The following is a 10,397-nucleotide window of genomic DNA, read 5'->3' on the forward strand; positions in this document are numbered from 1 at the left end:
AAATCAAATCATCCTTTTTCTTGAATTCTCTTTTTTTATGATTATCCTGTGCATTTGTTTCGTCATTGCATTTCATGGTTACTTCTAATCGTGGTTATTAATCGGGTTTCACTCCTCTACTGACCCCCATTTATTAATAACATCATCTAGTATAAGACAGAGTGACATCATAAAAGTGAATGTGTGAAGGGCTAATATTTGATGAGGAGCTAATGCTGGAATATTATTGTTAGCTAACAGGTCTTTCTTACAGTGTACTTTTATCAACTTGTCTGATAAATCCAAATTTTTAATCTGAAGCTTTGACACTCTTCCACACTTAGGCAGGCTTTTTGTTTGAGGCCGGTGGCCAGACATTTCGAAGGCTGAGCATTTCGTCCAGTTTTTTTGTCATAATTTTCACGTCCGGTACTTCGGTGCTATAATTTTGTAGATTAATTGGCTTCTTTTTTGCTTTTTGGACTTGAGTGTGTCATGAAGGCGTAGGATAAAAAACACAAGATAATCATGCCTGATAAATAGAAGTCACATTGCCTCATTTTGTTACGGAAGAATCGATTTGTTGGCATTTCATTGATGTGATAAGTTTAGATTTCTTTTTTTTTGCCAACTCAAGAATGTAAACAGCATATCTGAGAGTGTAATAGAACTTAATTATTTGAAGGGGAATAGGGGATCCATACCTCTTTGAGGGTTCGTCCCAAGGCGGTTGCAATCAGCCTTACAACAGAAAATAACCATGTCTGGTCATTCATTATTATATCTGGTACTTTGAAAAGTTACTGAAAACCCTGCTTAGGTATTTGACTTTTCCTGTGGAAAAATGTCTGTAAACTAACCCAGTGTTGATTGGACTACATTTTGTATGATGATAGCATTTTAATACTCTACACAGGAGATAAGAATTCTGGCGTCCAAATTAAAAAAATTAAAAACCTGATGGGCTGCTGATGCTTAATTTCGATAGGTACATGATCTGTTTTGATGTGAAGAATGCCTGTCATGTTAAATATTTAAATCGCAAAATGTTTTGTGGTCCTTAACTGGTCTCTCATAGATACAACTTTAGTAACAATTCTTGGGATGTCTGTGTACACTACTTATGCTTATTTACCAGCTTATATACATCACGTCATCGGTTACTTTGGTTACAATGAGGAAACTTGGGCATCATAGTTTAAAACTGGAGGACCATAAACAATCCAGCTGATTTCACAGGAGTTCGGTGACTATCAACAGGACTTGATTGTACTCTTTCATAAAGATTGCCACTTTCATCCTAATTATTAGAAGACTTGCAAGATTGGGAAAGGCAAAATAGGTACCTAAGTATTAACTTGTGAATTAATGTTGAAGATTGGTCATTAAGGAGAATAATTAATGCACTTTTTGCTTGTGATAAAATCCTACCCTACATAGGAGACAGAATAATTATGTAAATTAATGAAAATTTTAAAGGAATGGAAAAAAGTTGTGGAGATTTCATAATAGTTAATTCCATGTGTGAAAAATATTTCATCCAAAGTAATCTCTGGACATGAAGCTAACAAGTTTTGATTTGGCTTTTTGCCACTCATATATAATAAGAAAATTCAAGGGCTCTTTTTTTAAAAATTCCCCTGTGCTGCCCTGTCAATTAGGGAGCGTTGGAACTACAAAAGTTATGATGATATGAACATCATGTAAATTGCAACTTCTCATTTTTTAGCATATTTTAGGTCATTATTCCAGTTTAAGTAAATTCTACAAACTAGTGGAACCATCCATGAAATCAACTTGTGTGTGATGGAGGGGGGGGGGGGGGGTGATGGAGGGGGAGGGGGTATTAAGCAAAAAGGAAAAATTAAGATTTGAGGTTTGCTCATTTGATTTTGTGTTGCTGATTTCCAGGGAACAGAAAAACTGTACAAAATTTTGTAACACTTGGGCGTAGCCATTGTTTTGCGTTTTAAAATGTTCTCACTTGAGTGTCTTTCAGATTGTTAGAAATTCGATACCACTGTCATAGGTTGTCAGGTCCATATAACAGACCTGTAATGTCATCTTTGTTCCCTCAAGAAATAGGCAGTGGCTATTCGTATTGGACCTGTACACCTACCGATATTTGCTATTCATACCGGAGTCTTGTTAGAATGGTTAATATACAGGTTCTAACCCTAACCTTGAACGACATATCCACGCAGTTATTGAAAGCTAACCGTTTTAAAATGGGTGCGTGGACTTACATACTGGTTTTCAGCGCTGTTTGAAATGGGTGCTTAGTCGGACTTACATGCGAGAAACGCAAGTCAGGTCAGATAGCCGGTGACATCGAACAAAAAGGTATTTCGTGAAATTAAGCAGGCATCAATGCTGTTGTTTGATAGCTGAACTGTATGTAAACTAAACGAATTAATTAAAGACGAGGTAAGACTTTCCGAGTGTTATTGAACCTGTAATAATCATTCCATTCTAAGAGGACTCCCGTGTAAATAGATGCAGAAATTTGTGCGATTCTATTTTTTTCACAGCGATATATTTTTTGGTCTTTCGTGATACTCGAAATTTTTTTTCTGATTATTCCCGAATTAGCATCGAAATGAGAAATAATCTCTTTTACCAAAACCTAGTTTAAAATGACACCACTCAAATGAGTCCACTTCAGTTCAGAAGAAGAGCATCGAAAGTAGTAATTTGAAGGTCCTCGTTTCGACTCGTGGAAAGGAACTCTTGGTTTTTTCCGAGTATCCTCGACTCACTGTCGAAATGAGAAATGATGCATCTCTCCACTGAGGCCAGGTAAAAATAACTTGCTTGTCATTTATAAAAGTCACCAGAGAGGGGGTTACAAGAACCATCTTAAGATTGAACCCCTTGGTTATTGAGCAAAGGTTCTTGCAAATCTTCACGTGATCTCTGCGAGTCACGACAACGCATATAGATGATGCCTTTCTTTGCAATAAGAACAATCAAACGTACTATCTGTGACAGGAAAGCCAAAACAGCCAGCAAACAAATAAGGAAAGGAACAAGGCTTATGGCCACAAATTCAAACCACTCCATCCCCTCGATGTAGAGCTGGTTTTGCGCCTTGGCATCTATTCCAGAAGACAAAAGAGTGGCTTTGATCAGGCTAATTTTAGCAACGATAGCCAACGTTATCAGGGAGATCGCTTCAATTTTGTTGGCTTTGGGGTCGCGGAAAGGTTTTTTAACAATGTGATGGATCGCCATGAAGTCACATACTCCAGCCATGAGAAAAAAACGAAGCATGGCGTTTTGAATGAAGGAATGGAATGTAAGAAGAATGAGCCGTCGACCAATGAGAACACTTTCCCAGTAGAGCGCTCCACCGTTCTCGCCAATAGGAGCGCGGAATGGTTCTTGCAAGACCTTCATAACTTCTTTGTCCGAACAACTAGTAGCCGCGCGTCTTTCTCCGCGTTCTTCTCTTCCGTACCCTCTTTTAAAAACCCACTTCAAGAGCCAGTAGACTAAGAACGGTAGAGGAATAACGCAGGCTGCTAGGAACGCTCGTGCAGAAATGGAGGACTTGTGCAGCTTTAAAGAACCGCAATACAAAACAGCAATGAATGGAACTAAAAACACGATTATGTAACCTAGAAGAAGGTACTGCCAAGTCTGCCAGCACGGCGTGTTCCCGTCAATGAACAATCGCTGCTTGGAGCCAATGCTGACACATTGCATCAATACCAGTGATGTTTCCGCAAGCCTGTCATAACCTAGCAACAGTATCTCCAAGACGACAGCCATGTAGTGAGACACTGGCGGTCTTCTCGCCCTTTTGCGCACCAAATTGAGGACAAAGTGAATGCAATATATAAGACAAACATTTGCCATTGTGCCAAACACCGCAACGGATAGAAGCAACTGTTTTGTCACTGCCGTTAGTCCTGGTAAAGGACAATCGATTCCTCTATAAATGGCTTGCACTTCAAAATTGAATGCGGAGAGAAGAGCTAAGGTGAAAGGAAACTTGGGGATCACTTCCTCTAGTGAATTTCCCAATAGCAAGTCCGCAACTTGGTAGTAGTAGAAAACAATTTTTAAATATCCACTGTCCAATTTTTCATTTTCTTGGCGAATGTTATCAGTTGGTAAATTTCTGTTCTTTTTGATGAACCAGAGGATTTGTTTTTCATTTACGAAGTACAAAAGAGGAGGTTTAGTGATGAGATATAAGGCTAATGCAAACGAATATGAAAAGATGAAAATCCACAGATAATGACTGCACTTTGTAGCTCGCTTGCACTCGGCGGTAAACAGTGACTCAGAGAAACCAGGGGCACACTGACCGCATAGGAAACCCGTCCTGTTACCAAAACAACTATTGTATGCTGACGATTCCGATCGCGGGTTCGGAGTCCGGCAGTATTTCTTTGGGCAGGGAACAAATTTCAGCTTCATTGGTCGTTGGTCTGGGATTTTGTATCCCCAAAAGTCCTCTTTGGCTGCTATGTTTTTGTCGTTTCTAATGCATGTGGCCCCTAACGGACATGGCTGGCATCGGAAAGAATCGTTCACAGTAAGTCCATGAGAGTGTCCTGTTTGAAGGCTGTAATAACCAGGCGAGCACAGCCTACACGAGAACCTAAGGACAGTCACATTTACTAGACAATAACGCTTTTTTCGTTTTTCCGTGTAAATAAAGTGCGTCGCATTTTGAAGGGACAACTGGTTCCGTCTGCACTGGATAATCGTGTTCTCATCAATATCGACGTAGGCTCCGTTTGTAATCTCGAGAACAGAATAGGAACTCCTTTGCTCGACGGCTGATATCATAGAGGTGTTCCAAAATACAACAGACCCCTCACTTTCTGAGTAAAAGAAAGCAACATGGCCAAAATACACTCCGAGAGTTGCATTCATCCTTTGAAAACTCGAAAAAGAGCAGTTGTAAAATTCTACTCTGCCGGTACCATAAGAGGAATAGACTTGGCCTGTTTTTCGCGCCGCGAGGTTATTTTCGAAGGAGCAATTTTGAAAGGTTGTAAATCCGTTGCTTACAAACACAGCACCTGCGTATAAACCAGCGTTTTCTTGAAAAATCGTATCCTCAAATGTCACGTGACTGTCGTATCTCCACTGGGGGTGGGTGTTGTCTTGAGTGTTTCGCTGACAGCATCCAAGTTTCCAGGGTTTGTCAATGATCGACATGATCGAAATTGCTCCTGACGAAGTCACGTAAAATGACTTGCTGTTCCCGCAATCCCATTCTTCTCTTCGAAAAGATGCGCAACGGTGGAATATTGACCTTCGCACTATTATGGTTTTCTTGCCTGGAAAGAAAAGTGCGAAACTGCTGGCTGGGCGAGAATCAAAAATAACTTTGTCCAGGGTTATTTTGGCTGTTGAGCGATTAAGTTTCTTCAAAGGTGGCACAACGAAGCGAACAGCGTGACCATGGCGCTGAATCTTCGAAGTTGTGCCCTTGAAAATCGAGTTTACGATTGTGAACGAAACTGAACGAGGGTCTCTCAATGTTAAATTAACGTCATACACGTTGTCTGTAAAGGTGCAGTTGTCAATGGCAACTTGAACAGGGTTTAAAAGACTCCTCCCTCGAGCAGATTCGGATATGTCCAAAGCGTGCTTGCTCGATGAGATTGTTGTGTTGAGAAGAGAGATTTTGTATTTAGGACTTATCACCAAAGCGCTATCTTGGCTATTAAACATGGAGGTATTCACTATCCGTACACATCCCTTATGCTTCTTCAAAGCTGTAATCCTCGCAAAAATGCCCCCATTGGTGAAAGAGGATTCTTTAATAGTAACCTCTGTCTTGCCAAGGGGCCTCCCACGTATATAGCGCCCGCGGTTTCGTGTTTGAAACCTGTCCAATGAAACTGCTCAAATGTCACGTGGCCGCTTCCTAGCATTAGACAGATAGCACTGTCGAGACTGTAACAATTTTTGATTTGAACGTTTTTTATCTGCGCATACAAAGTATACTTTATTGGCTTGGCCTTGAGTTGGTGTGATTTGCCGACCATCACTGCCGACCCTTCTGTTTGTGCGTCACAGTTCGTGAAATTAACATTGGTGAGGTTTAGTCTTAAGTTTCCTTTCACAGAAGCGTCGAGAAAAATAGCCCCACCTCCGAAATTAGCAGAGGTATTCGCAAAAGTGGTATTTGTCACGACCAAAGAAGAGTGACGCTTGCAGACAACTGACACGGCTCCGCCTTTTCCACTTCTTACTTTTAATTCAATAAACAATGAATTTTTGATATTCACTTTGGTCGAGTTGGAAGAGATCTTGATGCATCTCAGAGCTAGGTTGTTACTGTTGTTAGCGCAGATGAAATTCACAAAGCTAACGTCGGGCTTTCCTGCTCTAGAAATATACATCCCGTCTGTAAAGTGTCTTTTGTCTTTGTTATGTGAATTAGAGAAGCTGTTGTTTAGTATCTCTACGTTTGTGTATAGTTCTTTAGTCATTGCTGTGAGTACATCTAAAATCAAGAATGGCATAGTGTTTCTCGTGCACGTAACATCAGAGAAAGAAAGGTGAACACGCCTTAGACTTGAATAGGCCCGATCGTGTGTTGCTATGGAGATAAGAGCCTTGAGTGACACATGTCGTTCAATGTCAAGCACTCCATTTTCTTGAAATCTCGCCCGTTTTATTTCCATGAAGAGAGAATGGCAGCTGCCCTCCCCTACCGTGATCTTCACACAGTGATAGCTGTTTTGAAAGAAAAGGGCTCCTTGGATATCAAAACGAAAGACTGGAATTGTTGTTGTCGTAACGGTGACAGGTTTCATTGTGTTTTTATGGGAGCAGTTTATGAGCTGAACTTGATCACAATCGTCGAACATGAGGGGAGTCCCGTTAAAAGCAATCCCAGATAACTTCACTCTCACTCTTCTCTGGTATTTGTAAAAGTGAAATCCTTTTTCGCATGCAACGTAAGGCGTAGATTCGAATCCCTCCATCGAGACACTTTTGTCGATTGAAATTCCTAGATCCTGATCATGCGCAATAGCATTCTCACGGTCTCCCTTGCAGGTAAAAGGTTGCAACTTGGTGCCAGACCCATTTAGATAAATGTAGCCATCCCAGTCTATCCGATAAACGGCTTGATCTATTGTACGACATGGATCAGAAAACTCACCGCAGGTGTCGGTGTCTTGTCCCGAAAGGGAAACATACACGATGTTGACGTTTCCTTTCTGAAGACCTGAAATTTTATAAAGTGATTGTGTAATTAGCACTGGTAGGGATGGCTCACACTTACAGCACAAACAACATTTGCAGACGCATTGACTTGTTTCTTTCTTCTGTTCTAATAGAAGGTGTTAACTCAGTCTCTCGACCCCAGAGCTCTTCTCTTTTGCGCATGCCCGAAAGAGAGAGAGCAAAACCTCTTACTAACCGAGTTCGAGGTCCGTACTGTAAGTTACGGACCGAGTTTTTTCCCGTTGATTGATGGCCCGCGCGCTTCGCGCTTGGGCCATAAATCAACGGGAAAAAACGAGGATCCGTAACTTACAGTACGGACCGAGAAAACGAGGTTAGGAAGATATTTATTATATCTCTGAGGTTAACCGGCGCGCGGGCAAGGAAACTAGTCAAAGTGAAGCGGAAGGTTCAACTGCCACAAAGAATGCCGTGCCAAAATCCCAAAAACTAAATCTTCTTGGCTGTTAAGTTTGAAATAGTTGCTTGCAAGATTCAAACAGTTTTCAGTACAAGTTTATGCAACAGAAATGACATGAAAAACTCGCTAGATGATGTTTTGTCGAAATTTTAAATTTAGCGGGCTGTACAGCGGACCGTACTGTAGAATACGGCCCGCTAATTTAGCCAATTACAGCGCGCGCACTATCTGAGAGATATAATAAAGAATCAGAAACTACAGAAACGTTTAAATCTCGGCTCAAAGCATTTGTTTAAAAAACACTTTTCAGATTAATACTATATGTTCACTTTATGAATATTATATGCTCATTATATGAATACTATATGAACATAATTTTATGTACTATTAATATTTTATATTAGATTCTTATACTAAACATAAATTGGATATTCATTTCCATTTAAATTGTAGGCGCATTGCGATTAGAAATGCGCACAAAGTACTTCTGTTATTATTATTATTATTATTATTATTATTATTATTATTATTGTTATTTTTATTATTATTATTATTATTATTATTTATTAATCAACGAATTCATCCCTTATCACTATGATTATGACAGCGGACTAACACACATTTCTCTCCTTTCGCTTCGGAGACTAAAAGCTAGTTTAACCGGTTTCAACTTTTTCCCAACATTCGTTCAACTAAAGTTGAACCAATCAATCGGCCAAAATAGGAGATGGTCTAAGCGGGTCGAAATCACGTGGTGCATTGTCATGGTGCATCGCTCAGCCAAATAGTTCCGAAGTACCGCTACTGGCCTGTATTTTTTAAATACAAGAGGTATGACAGCACACAAGGTCCCTTACAAACGCAAAATCACCCATTCCCAGCCAATGAATGGAAGGAAACCAAATGGACTCTACCACTATCCTAGTTGACATGAAAAAAGAACGAAAGAGAAGTAAAGGAAATGAGAAAGGGGAGAGAAAAGTATAAGAAAGTCTCAAATTCGATTATTCAGGATGTTAACTTAAGAGCTGACAGGATTGTCACCATCGAAAACCGTTTTTCTAGGCTGCGAGCACGGAGTGGGGTGTGGCACCACACCCCAGTCCCTCGGAGAGCCTGCTCGGAGGCAAGAAAACGTTTTTTGAGGGCATTTATCAACTTGCCACAGAAGAAAGACTTAAACTCACTTTTTGAGAGATAAGAGTCGATTACCTCACCAGCCAAAGGCCGTTGCTATGTCCGATACACTATCTACAGCGCTGAACTCTCCTTTTTTTGAAGATATCACTCAAGTGAAAATCATGTGACCGCACTGACTTTTTTTGGCAAGGAATGTTCCAAGCTAAACCGAGTATCAAGTATTTGAGTCAATGAATCAATGAGTTATGAGTCATGAGTCAATGAGTTAGTGCAGTTACCCTAACCCATAAAATGAAAGCTAAAATTTCAGAGAGTGCTTAGACCTAATCACTAAAACGAGGGCTTAGGCTTAACCAATAAATTATTGCTATATTGACTGTGAGTCTCATTGATTCATGACTCATTGTCCATTTGACTCATAAATCATGGGACCTCAGCTGAACCAATGAGACCAGGAATTCCACATTTTTCAGAGAAAGTTGCATTTCAGAGATTCGTATCCAAAAGTTCGCTTAACGCCGAATCGAGGCGCTCTTTCGGCAACAAAGTTCGTGGCATAAGCAACTCTAAATCAGTATTAAAGTTTGTGGAATATTAGTACGGAAATTTTGCTTCGCTTTCACGTGAAATGACAAACGGGTAACGGCAAGGAGTTGCTTGTCGTAAAGTAAAATTTTTTTTTTAACTTTCAACGGTCCATCTCCTCTCGGTCTTGGCCTAAAAACTCCCTTTTTTAAATCTTGTTCCTGAAGTTGCTGACTTCTGGAGAAACGCAAATTTCAGCATGTCAGCCTGTAGAATTGCTATTATTTTAAGCGCGAGGGCCCTTAACGCAGAATGCTTTCAAAACTTTGGGAGGGGCCTTCGGTGAAAACTAATGCCGAGAAGAAATCAGGGTAAAAATTAACTGACCTTGAGTACCAGCAACAAAGAGGACGCAAATGAACGCAATTCTAGAAAGGAGATGAGTCGACTGAAAGCCATCCATCAGAGAAGGAGTTCAGTGTCCTTAAACTCAATCTATGGTTTCTGAATAAATAATGACATCTTTTATTTCCCAGCGACAACCTTGAAAGTGAAAAGTGACGCTGGTTTCGAATGACACAACCTTGACGTGAAATTGAAATTCAGTAATGCATTTGCAGTTTTGATCAACACCCTGGAAAGAAAGAATATTTTCTCATTGGTTGGGATTCATCGGTGCTCAGAAAGCCAACTGCACTAGAATTTGATTAAAAATGTGTATCGTGTGTTTTCTAAATACTACTGTCCGCGAAAGACGGGACTATTTTCAATGGCATGGATGTATAAATGGTTCGAGATCTCGATCAGCAGACTGAATTATGACCGCTTTCTTCTGCCTACCTAATTGCCTTTTTTGGTTAAAAAGCCTAGCCAATGGGAAACGTGTTTTGGGAAATGAAATAGGCCAATAACTAGCAGATCAACAGAAACCAAAGCGTTACAGCCCACCCTGGTTGTTCGTGGTTCGAACTGCTACCTGAGTCTCCCGTTTGCGTAGTTAACGGACGTGGTACGTTTTGTTACACTCAGGACTTGATAAATTATTTAATTTAACGTTTATAGTGTAATATTTCAAAGAAAACCAGGAAACAAGTTTCAGTTTCAAGCGAGTTTGACACAAAACTGCAAA

General features: G+C 40.2%; 1 pseudogene; it reads right to left on the reverse strand.

Annotated features, from left to right (window-relative positions):
* Positions 1-2,471: 2,471 nt before the first annotated feature.
* Positions 2,472-9,760, reverse strand: LOC137978693 (uncharacterized; annotated as a pseudogene).
* Positions 9,761-10,397: the final 637 nt, after the last annotated feature.

This window comes from Montipora foliosa, chromosome 12, assembly GCF_036669935.1.
Source record: "Montipora foliosa isolate CH-2021 chromosome 12, ASM3666993v2, whole genome shotgun sequence".
Taxonomy (NCBI): domain Eukaryota; kingdom Metazoa; phylum Cnidaria; class Anthozoa; order Scleractinia; family Acroporidae; genus Montipora; species Montipora foliosa.